At 44.0% G+C, this 19757-nt stretch overlaps 1 long non-coding RNA gene across 1 annotated transcript in view; it reads left to right on the top strand.

Moving 5' to 3' along the window:
• The first annotated feature begins 1183 nt into the window (after positions 1–1183).
• Positions 1184–19757, top strand: part of LOC135375487 (uncharacterized) — a 32413-nt gene continuing 13839 nt past the window's right edge. The window contains exon 1 of the long non-coding RNA XR_010417253.1: positions 1184–1285. This is a non-coding gene — a long non-coding RNA (uncharacterized LOC135375487). The remainder of the gene's footprint in view (positions 1286–19757) is intronic.

Genomic DNA, 19757 nt, shown 5'->3' with positions numbered 1-19757 from the left:
ATTAAAGGACGTGAGGTGGACAGCATTAATCCGCAGGGCGACCACTGCGGTATCGGTAACACTTAAATGGGCATCGTCATGATCATCATGGTCATCGCCACTGACCGGCAATTTCTATTCCGAATATGCCTATTGGACAGTGTTTGACACACAACATATCATACCGACTGCATACAAGCACAAAAATAGCAATACACAACAATCGTACAATGCGCGTTCCGTGATTTTTAGACGCTTGCGTTACACGCTGAAAACCAACAGAAAAGCAGAAAAACTGATCCTATTGTAGACTTTTACCTTGAAATGATGTTCATTTTTATGTACTGTTATGTTCTCCCCTGCCCTCCGTAGTGCCACTCACGTGGAATCGTATAGGGTACTTGAAATAAATAAATAAAAGTATTGCACTGACGGCTATGGTGTCGCGAGAAACCAACAAAAAACACACGATGGCGATAAAGAATTACTTGACTGTGACGAATTGAAAAAGTGTGTAGATATTGGGATTTTTGAAAATGCATTTTTCCTTTTTTTATTGTTTTTCACACGTTGCGAATAGGCGATTTCAGATATTGCCCTTGTGCTCCGCACGGGGGCCCTCCGTCGCCCAAGTCATCTGCCAAGTCACGCGCATCGCGCAATGCGTCGTGGGAAATGGTTTGCGTTCGTGCTTGCCTGCCTGTTGCTCGAAGGAAGGAGGGAAAACCGAACCGTTTGCGCTCTTCTTCTTCTGTCTGACCCATGAAAACTAAATCCCAAGGTGCAGTGGGGCATTCGGAGTACGGCGGTCTCTGGTGGGCAATCCATGCAATTTCTGAAATCGTCTATTCAATGCAATCGTTTCGTCACAGATACAATGTGTCGACAAGATCGGGAACTTTCTTTCAGCACGTGTCACCCTGTCCAGCAATGTTTCGCGATGTCGGGAAAGCAAAAATTCCGAGGCATATATCTGATTTTGGTGGGTGTGGGGGCTTGTGTAAGTAATACGTATATTGCTCTGCAGGATTGGACTGGGTCAAGTATGTAATGATCGACTTCACAGTGGGGACTGATGATCTCGACGTATTGAATTATTATTAAATTAAATTATTACTATTATATTAAATTAGAATGAATATTAATTATTGCACTTGATTGCAAAATAGGAAGCAGCGCCGCCGCAAAACCGCGAGCTGGAGCTCGAGTCAAGCTGGAGACTCTGGTCTGGTACGATAATGAATTCAAGACAAAAGTGGAACAGGCAGGAGACCTCGGGTCCTTCGTAAAATACATCATTAATTCGGTAAGTAATGATTATTCTTCGTGCATGAAAGCTAGATAGAGGGACGTTTTGTGTCTATGTAATTTCACATAACAACTCGGGTGCGTCTGCTGCTTCTGACTTTCTTATGCCATAAGAAATTTCTTGCCCGCATAAGTGGGCGCTGTGTCTTGTGGACAGCAACATGACCGAAACACGAAAGTATATAAGTACATATTTTTAGGAAAATCTTCCCGGGAACAGCACCGGAAAGGACCCCAATGTTGATGTTGATGAAGAAAAATACTAGGGATCGGGATACTGCCCCCATGACGACGACGTATGGCTAGTTAGCGTACGTTATGTGCTAGGCAGTCAACGACCTTCGTGGCGCACGTGGTGTTTTTGTGAAGCGGTGTGCACACTTACGTAATCCAATATGTCACGCCATCCATGGCACTAAATAAAAGCTCTATGTCTACTTTGAGAAAGAAAGCAACTTCCCGTCGATGAACTTGTCCATAAAGTTAGCCAAAGACCGTACGCCAATCAGCAAGCATCCCCCGTGCTTGACGTCACGGCCAGTCCGCCTGGCAGGCGGGTCGTAGCAGCCGCTGTTCACGGCCATGGTTACTATAGAATATTTTCGCTATTTGAACGATATTCAACTTCATATTTCACTGGGTGAATGCTTAGTACAGAGGAACAAATTGAACACTGTCGTAGGCTTGTCAAATATCCTTTCATTGTGCCTTTAAGAGTGTTGGAACAAATTTTACTGATCAAGTATTAGTAAAGTAAAAACTATTCATTCATCTTTTACAAACTGATGCATCACCACTCCGCACTGCGCTCGCAGTGAACGTGTGATGAATATGATTCCATCGTCAAACGCTGCGCATATGCGGCGACTGCAGCCCACTGAGACTGATTATGAGATACCACCCTGGCAAAAGGGCAATACTCCTCATTTTCCTATGACCACGGCCACCATCATGTCGTAAAAGTACAGTCATACAGTACCTCGTCTGCACGAGAGTAGCACGCAAGCGGCCACGCGAACGGAACTCGGAATTAAAAGCCACGCCATTCTGGAGCAGACGGCGCGAACAGCGAGAGGACAGAAGAGGGCGAGGATGTTCCTGCACGTTCCAAATACGTCATCCAAACCGCTCTGAAATCGTCGGCGTTCTTGAAAGAAGGTGTAACCGTAACTAATAACTATACAGGGTGTTTCGCCTAACGTGATAAACAATCGTATTCAATCTACTTCTCTGAACATTATGGGGTCGACGCAATTTATATCTCAGGAACTTTTGCCATTACACTCTAAGAACAGAACTTCACCGCAAAGCACGCTGTGCGCCAACCATTGCCACGGCCTCTCCGTAGGCCTCTTTGTGTTAATGTCATGCAGGATGTCCCAGGAAACGTGTCATTGAATTATAATAAAATAACTACGCCACCTAGAATCATGCAGTCCGCGGCATTTGTTTTTACTAGGTTTTTGCGACCTCCTGATGTGAATGTCATATAACTTGAGTTTTATTATGTGAATTTTTACGAACTGAACTCGAAAATTTGCAAAGTTGCTTTTTTACCCTACCAATGTGAAGCACGTGCCGAATTTACTCAAGCTCATGATAATTGACGCGGATATTGAAGAGATATCCCATCAGAAAAAAAAAAAAAAGAAGTCGAACATCATGCTTTTCGGGGCGCTCGGAGCATAGTGCTGGACGAGTTTTTTACGTGTCTTTGTTGTCGGCCCGACGAAAGGAGGCTGCGAAACTCAGCCCACACAGGGACAGTAGAAAGAGATAAGACAGGCAGGCTTATCGCATCCTATTCTGCTGGAATCATGCTTCCCTCTCCCAATTTTAAGAACTGTTGCTTTTTCTACTATCAGCCTGTAGGCTGGGTTTAGCAACCTCCTTTCGTCGGACTGCACGAAGACGCTCAAAATGTCGTGGAGCGCTATGCGCCGGGGGCTAAAAAAATCGGCACGCGCTTCGCATTGCCCTGTTGAAAAATATTTCAGAAACTCTTACAAAAGAAATCTCTCGGACTGCTGAAGGAATTTCTATGAGGTTATGAGACTAAATCTTACAAAATTTCTCTCAGAGTTTCTTACAGGGATCCTGTAGGATTCCAGGGAGACTTTCCTACAGGATTTCTTACAGGCAGTGAAAATACAGCTTTCTTACAGGGTGGCCTGTGAGGCTTGTTCACAGGATTTCTTACAGGCCTCGAGGCCCGCAAGAAAGCCTGTGAGAAAGGGTAATGGGTCACCCTGCAAGAAACACCCTAAGAAAGCTGCACTGCCACATGAAAATTGAAGGATGACTTGCTGAGAAGTATTGAAAGTAAGTCGCATGCCGTCACTGTAAGGAGTGTTGCAGAACATGTGTGGCCCAGCCAATAAATTCAGAAAGGCATGACCCAACGCATTGTACACGCACTTGAAATGTCCAATGCGACGGCCAAAAACTTTCTTCATGTGATTATGCCATGTTTATGTTTTGCACCTTGGGAACGCGTAGGCTTTCTTGCGTAAAAGCACCATCCAACTTTCTCAAGACGAGAATAGGTTATGAACACGAACTCGGATCCAATGCGTTACTTCCCGCTGCCTGCCGCTTCTTACGAGTATAACCTAGAAGAAACAGCATTTCAAAACGCACGGTTGCAACAACATGTGTGTGCGTGAGATATAGGCATAGAAATATGTAACATACCGTTTGCCCAAACCACAGTTGCTATAACCATCTCACTGCATTCTACCTTCCGATCCACAAAACACCTGCGAACAGGGGTAAAGACGCATAAAGAATGGGAATGCATAGCACGGACGATTATATGCCACACGCACACGTGCTATATACCTCTAAAGCGACGAAAATCCTGAATGCCAGGCGACATTTGCTTGAGATGCGTAGCTGCGTTCATGCGCTTCCTCGTTTCAAAGCAGACTAATACCCTAGTTACACTAGCTTTCTCAACCACGGTTGAGTCGACTGCACTCGAATGGCTCAACCACGGTTGAGTGAACTGAGCAACGAAATCAGTTACACGGGCTTCTGTGAGCTCAGTTGAGAATAGCGCTAGCAGCGTCGCCTGATGAGCAAACAGAAAAACCCCAAAACACATAACAATTTTAAATATTACGTCGTCAGAAAAAGATAACGCTTTGGACACTTTCCAGAGGTATATAATGCCCCAAGAATGTGTGTTACTGTGTATTGGAAGGATTTCGTATGCAACTCGACATTTTTACTACTGTTTCGCATTTCCAAATTTACATTTCAGCCGAATCGCGAAATATGTTCACAACACTAATTCGTACGAACGCTTCTGGTGTACTTCTGCTCTTTCGTGCGTCGCTGTGCATTTTTCTTATCCGCGTTATTTAGTCCTTTATTTTGTTGTACATGTCATTGTCCTCGTTGAGTTCTACATATTTCGTGTAAATATTTCTTGTGCTGCCGTGTCTGTACTGTGCGTGTACGTTCTGTTGGACAAGCGATGTGTTTGAGCAAACCGAAGAACGACGTGGTGCGAGAGGGGGTCAGGAATATTTTTCTGTACCTCCCCTACTTCCAGCGAAACTGCAAAATTCCCATATCGGACCCCCCTCCTGGGAACAAGGCTAACCGGAAGTCGCGCGTCGCTAGTAATAAATTGCGCTGTAATTTGCAAATTCCTTAGTGAGGTTAGGTTAGGTTAAGTCAGTACATATTACACGCGCGGGGGGGGGTATCCCCCCCACCCCCGCAGTTGTTCGAGACTGTGCTCACTTCCGTCTAAGCCTCGTTCCCAGGGTTAGATCGGAGGGTGTCCAATGTGGGATTTCTGGCTTACTCCTACTTCCAGTCTCGACTGCTCAGGAAAACAGTTTGTGAGCTGAATGCTGTGCGCGCGCGATAGATAGGCAACAAAAGCGGAAACCTGCACGGCAACAGGTGAAAATTCTGACAGCAACAGCCCTGCGATTGGGCACAAGGGAGAAGCAACTGCGCAGCTATCGACGGCCAGCGTCTTGGTCGGAAACCACACTGCCCAACCTCGCTGGCGAGTTCTTTAAACCGAAACGGGACTATCGCGTCACCTGTGCAACGTTCAGCTACATGGTGGACGTTTCCCAAAGCATAGATAGGCGAGACACGGACATGAGGCAGGCTGTGCGTTTGCAAAAGAGTGGCAGGTGCCCTTTATCACCTATTAGCATCTGCAGAACAGCCTTTTTGGTGTCAGCAGGCATTTTGTGAATTATGTGTACTGGGAGTTTTTACTTAGTGATTGGACAAACTACAATCCCAGTTTGTGAAGCTCACAACACAAGTAGAGCCACCTACGTCGGTTTGACAGAGTAACAGGATTCTCTCAAGATTCTGGACGGATGTCACATTGAGATGTGCTCTCAAAGAACCAAGGCTCAGACTATTACAACTACAAGGGCTGGTACATAGAGACAATGCAAGGGTTCGTCGTGGTCTAGTCATCCTATGTGACCAAGCGTTTCCTTTGCAGCCGTATATGATGAAGCTATACTCTGAGGGCAGTTTAATGCTTGACTGTCAGATGCAAGACACGTGGTTGAAAATGCCTTTGGGAGAGTGAAAGCACAACTCTGCATCCTTCTAAAGGGAATTGAATGCGACATCAATAACTGTGACATGATAATCATGATAATTAGAGGTTGCATTCTACATAACATGTGCAAAGGTATGAATGGCAGTGCAGGACTGAATGCAGGACTACCGCCATCATGTCAGGGAAATGCCACAACATTCAACACCAGTTTCCACTGAAGGTGGGGCATGTGTGCAGGATGCCATCGCATTGCACATTTATGGAGCAACACCTTCATGAAGTCGACATATAGCGCGTCACCCCCACACCAAAGAGGGCCTCGAAAAGGCCAACACTATTGTCTCCACCAAAGGACATCTCAGGATTAAACAAACCCTGCTTAAACGCTAAGCATTTGCTTGTGAAGTAAATTATTAAAATGCCCATAAACCAATTAGATTGATTAGCGTAGCAAAACGGTGTAGTATTGAAAATGTTTGTCGTAGCAAATAATAATGATTTTAAATGAGAGGTGCTGAAAGCGCCCATCATGCTTCAATAACATGGACGATTCCCCTCCCTCGTCAGGAAAAGCCACCCTAGCTCTACGAGTTGGGAGATTGTGTACGCGTACTTGTTATAGGTCAGCTATGCCGATATCCCAAATAGTCGAAACGGTTGTGATATTCTGAAAGCCCACATCCAGCTCTCCCCAAAATACACCTTCATTCTCTCAGTTCGGTGCAGTACCACTTCAAAAAAATAGGTAATTCATTCCGAAACACACATGGGCGCAGCCATTTTTATGACGTAGATGCGCCCGAACGGGCATTGTGACGTGTACGCGCCTTCGTACTTGTCAGTGGATTTCAGCTGCGGCTTCTCGCGGCTTCACGTATCTGTGCTTAAAGATGGCGGACAGCCGGGTTCCACCGTTCCGCGATAAGTAAACAGTGCAGCAGCTGCGAACTCATTCGCGAACCAACCTCTGTGCGATGTTGTGACTGGAATTCGTCGTTTGTGTTTTGTGAGCACGTACAATTTGTATCAAGTCGCGTCTGCGTTAGCCCCTTTACAGCACTTGCCCATTGTAGAGGCTGACGTTTCGACAGCCGTGTCAGCAAGAAAATGCCGACAGCGTTTTATTACTGCAGGAAAATTGTGCTATGTATTTGAGAAACCGCATACTGCTATGGGACAAGTTTTATGTACGATTTATCAATGTGCAACAGCGTCGACGATGGTATGTAACGACGACAGACGTAAAACGAAATACAAATCACATTTTAAACTTTTTGTGGGATTCTGTGCATTTTCCAGAAGCTTTCTTTGAATCACGCACTCCCATGTCACGCTGCGTTGTGTGGTACGCTACAAACTACTGCATTTTATGTCTAACATCTGGATATTGTTTGTAATTAACACCGTCGCACAAAAACATGCACACGAAAGCTCCAGTAGCCATGTGGTTGCACACTATGCAGACGCAAAAGAAGTACCAGAGCACATATTGCCACTTAGAAATGTGGTGTCTGAAGTGTTAGGGCATAGCATAGATCCTAGAAATCCTAGAGGTGCACCTTATCCTTCTGTAGAGTGCTCTTTCAATTCACAACTCAGCCCATGGGGTGTAAAAGTATTAAAGGCAATTATGTGACTTGTCGTCGTGGGTGACATCACTGGCCAGCCTCGGGATTAATTCCGTGCTCAGGAATTATTGTACAAATCACTTTGTATGTAGGACGTGATAAGCAATATGTAAGTTGCAACCTTGTCTGCAGCATTCTCGATTGCCTCTTACCTTTACAGTTCGAGACACGTTACCAAACCATTTGCAAAGGGCACTCTTACAGGGGCCGTGTAACTTGAGTTTTTAGTTCATAAAATTTATAAAAATATAAGTATACAATATGTAATATGAAGTTTATATAAAATAAAAAATAACATTTATAAAAAATATAAAAAATAAATAAAAAGGCTTCATGGAAGCAATCCGTTAGCATACCCATTGCACATGAAGCACAATTATATATGCTTGGACATCATCTAATTAATCTTCTGAACCATATGTGTGGCTGCATACGAAATTTTTTATGCGCATCCTCTACCTTCCTATTCCTACATGTGCACACGAATAACAGTGCATATATGTGAAGTGGCAAAAAGCAACGCTAGACTCTACCATCATTGTGCCCCTTTAACTTTTCCACATTTATGTCTGGTGAACAGGGAATATCTCACTAGAAAAGAAGACATTTGTGCATTGTTTGGCAAGCAAATAAATATATTTATTTACATTTTCCATAAATCAACAATGTTGTGACCAGGTGCAAATATTAATGTCAACAAGTAAAGTACTTACAAATTATTCCTATGTGCTCAAATACAGATATGACAATTCTGTATTTGTACCTCAGCACAGTACAGTTTCAAAATTAACAAACTGCACAGCATCGGCAATCTTAAAGTATCTGAAGAGGAGAATCACATAAAGCTCCAATAATAGACTGTGTAAACAAAGCTAAAAAAAAACAAAGTACTTCAAGAAAAATCTGAATAAACGGTTGCCGTTGTGATATGTACTACTATGCACAGTTCATGAATGGAACATGTTACCTCATTGCATTGCCTCCATGTGAGCACTACAACAGACAGCTTTTTAGGTCGCTCTTTCCGTGTTTTTCTATTGTCTTTTTTTTTTTGTTTTCTGTTTTTGCATTAGCAAGCATGGCCATAGTGAATCACAAGCAACCAAGGACAGGATGAGACATCTACAATGCGACTGCTAGCTCTAAACTGATATATTTATTAGCAGACTCCGGAATATACACACATATGCTGCTAAGAAAATGTCAATTTAACCAATAGAATAACAGACAAGAAAAAGGGTTATATATCTTCCCCTCTCCTCATTCTATTTCACAGGCAGCCCTAGTATCATTCTGAGTGTGTCCGTGCGTTCCCTCTGAGATAACGTATCTCTGACAGAAGCAAATCCAACAGCGGACTGCTTACGGATGCAACTATCTTGGATTTCTCTAACCACTTGTTATTTAACCGCTGCCTTGAGCTGTGTGTTCTGGAAATTTAGGCAGCATCCAGAGTCCCTGCAATGTGTTGCCATGTTTCTCGAGGGCCTGTGTTTCACTATGGCTCTCAGATACAAACTACCCCATTTCAACACAGTAGAAAACAGATTTGTAAATAGCATCTGTTGATTGCGCTGTACATACCCCCCACACAAAGGATCATAGTGGATACTACATCTTGTGCGACAATGTCAGGAACACAAAAAATATAGATTTTAAACCACTCTTACGTCGTAGTAGTAGTATTTGTGTGACGCGGCGCAATTCCTGTCCTGCAAATAATTTAAACCATATGTTTCATCTGCCAGCGTGATGATCCCCTGAAAAGCAATTCACACTTGGCAGGAACTACCGGTTCTGAAACCTATCCCTGACATGTGTAGCCATCAGGGAGGAAACCCAAGGGCTGCAGTGGAAAAGACAAACACACACGGGCTATGTTCTCTCTGTGTATCAGCTGCTCTGGCTAGGTTTCTATTCACGCTTAATGGCCGTAGCAGTAATGCATGAAGACCACTGCTAAGTTGTGTTGAGAAACACCACTTTATGTTTGCCATGTCTAAATGAAACGTACCTGACCTGATCCAAAGTAACCGTTCTGAGTCTGGAACACACAAAGAGAAAAACGCAACACACGCCACAACATTAACAGATAGCAAATGAGCTGTAGCGAGCTCCACCTTGGGACAAAGTCAACAAGTAATTCACCAAAAGTCAATGAGCGCCTGAAATGTAACATCTCCAGTGGCGTAGCCCGACCTCAAAGGTAGGGGGGGGCTCGATACGAAAACTCCCCCCCGCTGATCCTGTGTCGACAACACACACGTACTTGTGCACACTTCAAACTGAGGATTAAAAAAGGGAACGAAAATAGTTGATTTAGACGTTCACAGTACGATAACATGTATAGGTTGTCATGACCAATGAAGTGGTGTCACGAGATTGGAAGTATTTTGAAAAGCTCATACTTTGAAAACCATTCAAGAATGCTTCTTAGATAGACGCCATGAACTGCAAGAACTTTCGCGATAGTCACACTGGTCCCCCCCCCCCCCATATATTATGTTCTTGGATTTGCACGATTTATTTGGGTCGGTCCGTGGCAGGTAGGGGGGGCTCGAGCCCCCCCCCCCCCCCCCCCCCCGTGGCTACACCACTGAACATCTCTGACTGGTAGCAGGATGGCCCACGTTCAATTCCTGGTGCTACCACTGACTGGCTTTTTCATGAATTATTTGGTGGAAGTTTCGATGTGCTTGAGAACCATTCGTCAACCATTGTATCCTCATAAGGTGATGAGGGTTTGTCATCCCAAAGAGACTCCCTTTCTGGCATGTGTCCTTATGGATGCTCATCACTGCAGAAAAAAAGAAAGAAAGAAAGGAAAAGCATTTAATGACAAGAAATGGATAGTCGCATTTACTACATAATGATTGTGCACAACAGAAAGAATACTTTTGCACAGAAGGCTGTACTTCTTGATGTCTAACATCAAGTTACAAAATTCCAGAATATATGACATGTTGTAAGGTAGAGAATAAGTAGAGTTATTGAGTTGTCGAGTTGAGTTGAGGGGGCAGTTGTAACCCCTTTTTATTTTATTATATATGATTATATAATTATCTTTATGTCTGTACCACCCCTCGCTCTCTACATTACAACATGTTTTATATATTTTGGGATTTTGTAACTTCATGTTAGACATTAACAAGAGCAGCCTTGTGCACGAAAGTCTCGTCTCATTAAAATTTAGATGCTCTCAACAGTCTTCTTTCTGTTGTGAATCTCTATCGCAGCATACTTGCACATTGCTGTTCTACGTACTGTGACTTTGCAGTAAGAGTATGGACTTTGAGTAAAAAGACTACACAGCACTGCTCAGGTATTTTTGCCTATCGAACAGTATGTATGTATGCAGTATGCACACAGTATTTGTGCACTGGACCCACTAAAAATGTAGTGAATGTGGCATTGCCCACGGTAATGCACCAAGTTGAACACAATTATTGTAGAATCCAGGTATTTTAGCTTACATGTCAAGCCAGTACCACACCAGTATCCAGTGTGAAGTTGTAACAAATAAATAGTTTCCATTTTTCTTAGCTCTCAGAAAACAGACAGTGAATTAATAAGAGTAGACAATGTTAACATGAATTCTGGGCTATTCTTCAGTTGAAGATTCGCAGATAGTAAAGGCACCTTCCTCAATGGACGTTGATGACACTGAAAATTCTAAAATGTTATCAGAGGCGACATCAGCTTCAGTGTGTCAAAGGATTGTATGTCCAACAGTAATCCAGCTAACAGTAACAAAAATGTGCAAAAGACAAATTAACTGAACTAATGTAACGTACCTTCTATATCAGACAGTAAAGCTTGTAACACCCCATCCACAGGAACCAGTGTCCAGACACAAAAGTGCTTGAACTGGGAGATAGCAGCTAATCGGAATGGCGACCTTTGTTTTCCACCCTGGAAGCACAGGTTGTAACTTTGAGGGCAGATTTAAAAGTGGTGTCAAAATGTCTGCACGCGAGTGCACATGAAAAGTTGAACATAGATGAATACTCAAATTATAATATCACATTGTCATACCTATTGGTGGAGGTAGACTGCAACTAACGTGTCAGCAATTTCTTCATGACCAGATGCAAGCCAGATCATGCTTCATTTCCGCCTTCAGCGTGCACCTGTGATAATTCAGATGTTAGATTGTCAATAGTACTATTGTGTTGTTAATCGTGGTTATATCAGAGTAAGCGCAGTAGGACAGCTGCACAATCGATTCATTAAGCTTGCTATTTTTTATATCCGAACCTCGACTTTCCATTTTTTGCTCTCGTTTTTTGCCTTGATCCTCCGTGGCGCGTTCAAAATGTTATGCGTCGGGCACCTCAAATTTTCATCAGACGATTTCGTGCCGAGATTCCAAATTGCCTCTGGAGTCGCGCGTAACCTATGATAACATTCGTGGACGAAATTCTTGCAGTGGAAATTAGCAGGCACCACTGTCAGCCAAGAGCTTCGCACTGCTTGGTCTTTTGGCAGCTTATAATAGGTAACACTTGAATGCTCCGATGAATTGTTCTAACAGCGTAGCACTCTCGCATCTTCGACAACTTCGCCGTGGCATATTTACGAATCACATCGCTCCAGCCCATAAAAGGCAAGGTCAGAACAAGGAAGTGCACTTTCCAAACGACGCTGTGCCAAAAAAACATTCACATGCTTTGTTTCCGGCTTAGCAACAACATAACAGCTGTTCGCTTATGTACGATGCACAGAGGAGGAAACGAAAGAAGCCAAGCAGCCAAGCCAAGAGTCCATGCCAAGCCAAAGACAGATAAACCGAGAGCAGTGCCGAGTGCGCCCGTGCGCAGGGTTTGCCGACGGTCTGACGGCCGGGCGTGGGAACTAAAAAAACTGTTTTCTAAAAAACTACGAACAGTTGGAGCAAGATATTTCGCACACATATTCAGTGTTCGGTAATGAACACACAGCGCGAGTATCGCTTTGTTCTGCGGCACTTCAAAATCGGCATATCTGACCTTTAAAGTTGCAGCCAAGGGCAACTGTGTGTCCTGTTCTATGAGGTTCGGTTATGTCCGTTGCACTTAGCTGCAACTTTAGCAGGCAAAAACTGTCCATCATAAGAAACAAATGTCCACATTATCAAATACAAAGAAAAAATGAAGAAAGCAACACCAATGACATTGTACGGTCTATGTTCATTTGAACTCTTATTTCATTTACTGGACACATCCATCAGGTAAACCCTGTTTGTTTTTTGTTTGTTTGTTTTGCATGGTTTTTCTTCTTTGCATCTTCGTCATCTTGAGGTTGGTTTTTCTGCTGTTTTCTATTCACGAGTTCTGCAGTAGCTGACGCGAACACCTCCATATTTTTTAAGATCTCAATCAATCAAACAACGTTTTACAACACTATGACAGCATATTTATTGCGGGCAAGTACATTTCTCTGAAGTGAATAATTTTACTGTAATGTTTCCTTATATGTAGATTTTATAACTACGGTAATATGCCGATGTTGTCTTGTGTGTTTTTTTCATGCAATGACCCTTTTTCAGCTTAAGTAACAAAAGCCGAGAATCACTGACATAATACATTACACATATACATTTAGTGAGGCTTTGCAAGCACAATGCACTGCTATAAAGCTAAAAAACAAACTACGTATGCAAGATTTCTCTGTTAAAGAAAAAAGAAAATTATTGTGGTGGCGATGATTGAAAATAAGTCTGCACCGAATGAAACATTTCTTTGAAGGAGAAAACATTTCCTTGAGTTTGAGGAACACACAATATGAACTGAAGAAAATGTTTGCTCTTTCCACAGTACACCATCTCGCTTGCACCATTTTAATTTGCTTATCGAAGCATTTCTTGTTGCATTCTATTAACTCCTTCCTGCAGCCTCAGTACTTTTCTTTGAAACCTTCGTTCCTTTTTTCAGTTTTTGTAGCTGTCATTTCCACAGCTTTTTAGAGCTCTAGAACCTGCATCATCACAGTCTGGTTTTTGGGCTACTTTCTCTGTGAGGTCTGTGCAGGTTCCGAACTTGTCTCTTGTTGCTCAGTTGTTTGTTCTTCAGGCTGGGATGCTGCAACAATGGTTTCCATCTGGCTGTCCGTGTACAATTGGAACCTAGAAGATACACAAGAATGTGTGAAGCATGCAGTGAGACGGCATATTACTGAGGAAGATGACTCGATGTTTCCTCTGCAGTTTTTTTTTTTGTTATTTGTTTTGTCACTCCTTCAAAGTTTATCGGGACTACTTCCAACATAGCATGCTTATAGTGCATCACATACACATACACAGGGGATAAATAGCATGCATAACAAATGACATACAATGCACACAAGCTCTGTTATTGTCTTTTCTTGTTGCACATAAATCTCCTGACTATGAATCCCCACCCACTAGTTGCCTTGCTATACTTAGTCGTAATATGCATATGATTACATGCAGCATTGCCAGCACTGGCACTGATTTCCAGCTTAGTAAATCCATATCCATCCATATTTATCATTTTAGTGACTCCAAAATTCTTGCTCTTTTATTTTTTACCACATAATAATGCCTTTACAAACTATTACATGTTTTAAGCACATGCTTGATTCACAAGAGTTCAGAACAAGCAGTGATATACTAACTGCAACACATATTCCAGCGAAGAGGACGTACACACCCCATTTCCATATCCCCTTATCATCCTGAGGCAGATCAGTCAGATGCAGAGTTCCACACATCATATCAGCACACAGATTCAGATTGCAGCTGTGGTTATGCTCATCAATCATGACATCACATCACTGTTTCTGAAGTAGTCGTTTTATAGCAGTGCGAAACCGTGCAGTGTGGCTGTAGTTTTCATAGGTGAAGCTGGAAATTCAAGTATGACATGTCATCAGTTGTACCAAATAGTATGAAACATCGAAAAGGACACCAAACAGCATGTACATCATACGCGCTCGCAGGAATGCGACGAAAACGCCACTGATCGTACGGAATCATCTTCCTGTTGTGGTAGCTGGATAAAATAGGCGTAAGTAGCTATGACATACACAACAAAGCAAGCAGAAACAAGAAATGAATTAACTGAGTTTCCTACCTGGGTATTTCATCGCCAGGTTTTCTATTTTAACCCACACTTGCTTTCCGACGAAAACCTCAGTAGCTGTCTCGACGCGGTCGTAATCAGCGGCGTTTCTTTTCTGGCCTCTTTGGTCCACGATACGGCTACACTATATTTCCAGGGGTTAATCAGGTGCATCGTGATGGCATCTGACCAAACGAAGTGTTTTTTTACTGCGCGGCAGCTCATGTATTGTTTCCGACGGCACTACAGTAACTGAAGTGGAGTCCGCCATCTTGCTTTTCAGTTGACCCGACCGTGGTTCAGGAGCTCAGTGGAAACTCAACCGTGGTTGTGCAGTCAACCACGGTTGGCGCTGCAGTGTAACACTCTCAACCACGGTTGAGTTCAACCGTGGTCGACTCAACCGTGGTTCAGAGCGCTAGTGTAACTAGGGTATAACTAACTTGCTGGCAGTTGGAATAAACGCCTCCACTAATGTACGATGGAAAGTCATAACAGGTTATATAATTAATAGTGTCAATAGGAACGACAAAGCGGAGCAACCATGACACTTCTACCTAAGAGTGATTATTCGCAAATATACGAAACTGCACGAACTAGTTTCCAACACGGACGACATATCACTCTCTGCGGCCCGTCAGTTCTTGCTTCATGTTCATCCGACAGGGAAATATCCTTCAAAATTTCTCTTAATACTGAAGATGAGTTCGTGAGAAAGTCAGTCCTGTATGAATCACGCTGTTTTCTCATAGAAATCACAAGGCCAGACCCTAAATTATCCCACAGGATGTGTTCTCATTGGTGTGCCTGTGAGGATATGTATACGAATCTGGATTATCTGTAGGAAATTCTGAGAGAATGCTATGTTTCTATGAGATTTTCTGAAGTGTTTTTCAATAGGGTGGTGGGGTAAAGAAACGACATTTACTTGGCAAATTTTCGAGTTCAGTTCGTAATAATTAGCATAATAAAACTTAAGTTAGATAACACTCACATCATGAGGTGGCAAAAACCCTGCAAGAACAAATGCAGTTGACCGCGTGATTCTAGGTGGCTTAGTTTTTTTTTTTATTATAATTCATTGACACGTTTTCTCGGACACCCTGTATATCCAATTTGACACAAAAAGGCGTACGCCTCCCTCTGTCTTCCCATCAGAAGCAATAACCCCATCATTCGTGGCAATGTTTGGCGCACAGCGTGCTTCCCGGTGACGTTATGTTTTTAGAGTGTACTTCTGAGCACTTTTATCACATTTTATTCGCGAAAAATTCGATTTTCCCGACTGATCTCCGAAATGTGCCAAGTCAACCCCGTATTCTTTCTTTTTTCTCTTTTTGACAGAAACAGAAAGCGCACGTCGGATTTACCCCGCTGCATTCCAAACTAATTTTCTTGCTGCTTTGGTAATAGCTGAACAAAATATGCGAAAGCCGTCGTTTCGAAAGCCGCGGCTGTGTTGTCAGCTGCGCCGCGACCTCAGTTCTCGGTCAAGGTAATGCAAGGTGCTGCGGTCACCCTGTTTCCTTCTCGCTCTGATTTGAGATAACTTTGCGTAGCAACCATGCTGCCGTTATCAGCAGAAGCTTGGAAAAGGAAAAGTGAGAGGACAGGTACATGGACTCCTCGCATCGCTTCTTTCGGAGGTCTAAGCGGGGCCGCCAATTTGCGCGCTTGGAAATGACGGTTTTGACAATTGTAACAGAAGAGCAATTGGATTTAACATTACAGGGCTAAAAAAAAACATTTACAAATTTTAACACCACCACTGACTATAATTTGTCCTTGTTTTCGTACGAAGCACGGGAGTCACACCAGACCGCTGCACGGGCTTGGGCTTGGGCTTACCCGGAAGCTCGAGCACGGCGGCGTAATACCGTCTTTTTGCTCGTGTGGGCCAGGCTCGGGTTTGACTTTATGGGTCCGGGCCCGTGCATTTCCGGTCCTAGATCGAGGTCAAGCCTTTGTTACCCCACTGTCAGTTAGCCACGGTAAACTTTTAGAACCCGCTACACGAGGCCGGGCCAGGAAGCCCAGAAAGTTATCGGGCTCGCGCCGGGTCCGCGCCGAGAAACCTACAAAGCGGGCCAGGCATGGACCCGTCAGGCTGGACTCGGGCGGGTACATCATAGGTAGGCAGGCTCGGGCAGGGCCTGGGCATAGTAATGGGGCCGGTGCAGCACAAAAGCCGCACACATCCGAGACGTAAAGGACAGGCCTTTTCACCCCCAAGTGCGAAGAAAGAAACAACTACTTTATTTTATGATGATGAATGGGGAGTTTCATCGCTGATGGTGTTGTGGGGAATGAGATAATGAGCCGCTTCATAATAAGGATCGAATTCCGATTGTGTCCAGGAAGGTCAAAAGAGCTTTGAGCGCGGAGCGTTGGTGGGCTGGATTCGGCCAGGGACCAAGCAATTTTGATAAGGAGAAGGGGCGAGAGTCCAGCTGACTAACGACCCGGATAGTGCGGCTCAGGAAGGTTGGTAGTGTGGAATTGCGGAGAAGTGACAGCGATAGCTGTATACTTAATGTTCGAGTAATAGGGCGCTATGTTCTCACGGCTGCGTTCACTACACATATGTATGGCGAATTCGGGTGGTTATTTCGTGGGAACACGGCCTAGCGCTCGGAAATTGCTGGTTCGGCGCCCCCCGATTGATCACATGACCAGTGCCACCCGAACATGAGTGCTAGGAATATAGCGGCATTAGACGGTTTGGGGTACCCTAGGGGCCTTGAGGTACCGTAGGGTACCTTGGGTTACCCTAGGGGCGTCACGGTCGCTCGTCTTCGCGTTCCTTCGTCTGATAACCCACGTGAACTTCGACGTGTGGGCCAATGAGGTCCGTCGCCACCCTCGCGATGCGGACGTAACGACACCGGATAGAGTTGGGCCACTGCTCACGGCCCCTCAATCGCTCTCTCCGCTTCGCTTGGTACGGCCTGCCGAATGCTCCCGAGCGCCGATGACTGGAAAAGTTTGTATTCCTCCCGCATTCTCTGTGAGAGCATTGACCAACGGGGGATGTCGGCGTGTGCTCGCACGCTTGTTTACCCTTGTGGTGTCCTGATATAGATGCACTTACGCTTCGTTTTCATCAAATTATCGTTCTCTATGTGCGGCGTGAAGTCAGGAGATATAAATTCCCGAAGTCGATCAAACATTTACGGTGATTTCTGTGCACGACTTCTTGTAAGTGTCGCCGAAAGCTAGCGGCTTGCCAAGAGTCGTGGTAACGAATTCGTGTGCGCCAGTGCGGCTGGTTCCTCCTGCAGTATAACTGTATATGCGTGCCAGCTGTAACACTGAGTGACCGTCATTGAAGTAGGCTAAACTACGATCCAGAGGCATCGTCTCCGAGCTGATCTGCGCAGTGCACCTCGAGAAGATGAAAAACGCGAATGCGTATATATGCTACAAGGTAGGTGTGAAACACCTCTGTAACAGCTGTGTGTGTCATCTGGTAACGTGTTAAGTTGCGCATACATTTCACAATGCACGTGAACACGATAAAATGTCTGTTATTTCTTCTTAATGCAATGAGAGACAGAAGCAACACGGAAACACACACAGATGCAAGCACCTGTAAGCATCAGAACGCAACCCGGTTTTACATTCAACATAAGCATACATACGTCATTGTGTATGCTTGTGTGTATGATTGTGTATGTCGCAGATGTATATACAATACATGTACGAATATACAGGGAGTTTTTTTTTTGTTTTTAGTCTTACCTATTTCTTTTACAAAAAGGCTATGAGAGCACCGTATATGTCAGTGTTGCAGTTGAGATCTACGGCCAGGCGGACATCCTCTCGAGTGTGCAGCTACGAGATGACTAATTGCCTCAAATTAATAACCCTTTTAATTAAGGGATTTCGGGCAAAAGCGAGATAGCAGATTGAGAAACTATCCTAGTTGCATGCCATTTCACGTTTAACAATTCCTGAAATACGCACGTGCGTTAAAATATCCATCCCCTAATTTTTATATGCAAATGATCCGAAACCTCCCATTTCCTGTGAGAGCTAAGCTTTGGTGCAGTATGCCAATAGCACGGAGTTAGCCCTGGTGAGAGCACGCATTATTCTATTCGTTTGATTTTTTCACCTCGTGGTAGTCACTTATTGATGCCTCGATGTGTGGTCGCTTATCGTGGCAGTTGCGCCATTTGATCGCACTGGTCAATCCGTCGACAGGAAGCAGACTGAAGAGGTTGGGATCTCTGTCACGCTTTTTCTATTGTTCTGTCCCCGCATCGGCTGGCCGTAATAGAAGAGCAAAGAGGAGTGATCGAGGGGCCGTGGTTGGGCAATCCTCTGCTCGGTCGCCTCGTGGCAGAGCGGCAAAATTGCTAGCTGGCAAATTCCTGGTGCTGGGAAGGCGCCACGTGAACATTCGAGATCTGGCAAAACTGGCGAAAACAGGCGGGATCTGGCGAAAAAAGTTGTCACGAAATTACCACCCGAATTCGCCAATAGACTACAGTTTTCACACTTGCCTTATTTAAAGAGCGACAATACGCCTTTACGATCACTAAAATATGTACTGCTGTCAGCTACTGATAATGACGGATTGCGCGATCAGAACAAAAATCTCTCACTCTTTCCACTTTGCTGCGGTAAGGGCGGGGTCAAGAGTTCCGCAAACGGGGGGAAAAGAAACGGAAATTCGCCGAGCGAAAGATTTTCTGTGGTAAAATTTTGTAGAAATATTGTGAAAAACCCGATGATTTATACTGGAATAGTGTGCTATGGCGATAGGCTTCGGAATTCACGCAGAAAAAAAAGCTACATTTGCTTGGCTAATTTTCGAGTTCAATTAACAAAATTGACTCAATTACTGTGTGACAAGGATGCAAACGGCCTCAATTATTGGCAGAAGTCTGTATGAGTGTATTTAATTTGGGTTAATAATTTTGTGAAGTAAAACCTACTTCTGGGAATTTAGTGACATTCTTTCGGGGATCACCCTGTATGTTCCATTTGCCTTCCAGGATTTTTAAAAAGTTCTCGTGATTACTGTGGGTTTACGTTCTCGCGACACACTGCATGAAATGGATGTAACTTAAGCTCTCTAAAAGCGATCAAGATGCAACACAGTGCTGTGTTTGTATCGTCCTTCGTCCCTTTCGTTGTCCCTTCACACTCGATTGTTTTATCGCTTTTAGAATGGATCACCAACCCGCCCGGATTTTAACTTTATTTCAACATAAACTTTGTCAT

This window comes from Ornithodoros turicata, unplaced genomic scaffold (genome assembly GCF_037126465.1).
Source record: "Ornithodoros turicata isolate Travis unplaced genomic scaffold, ASM3712646v1 ctg00000882.1, whole genome shotgun sequence".
Taxonomy (NCBI): Eukaryota; Metazoa; Arthropoda; class Arachnida; order Ixodida; family Argasidae; genus Ornithodoros; species Ornithodoros turicata.
Note: the sequence above shows the minus strand (reverse complement) of the source record. Positions and strands in the feature narration are given on the sequence as shown.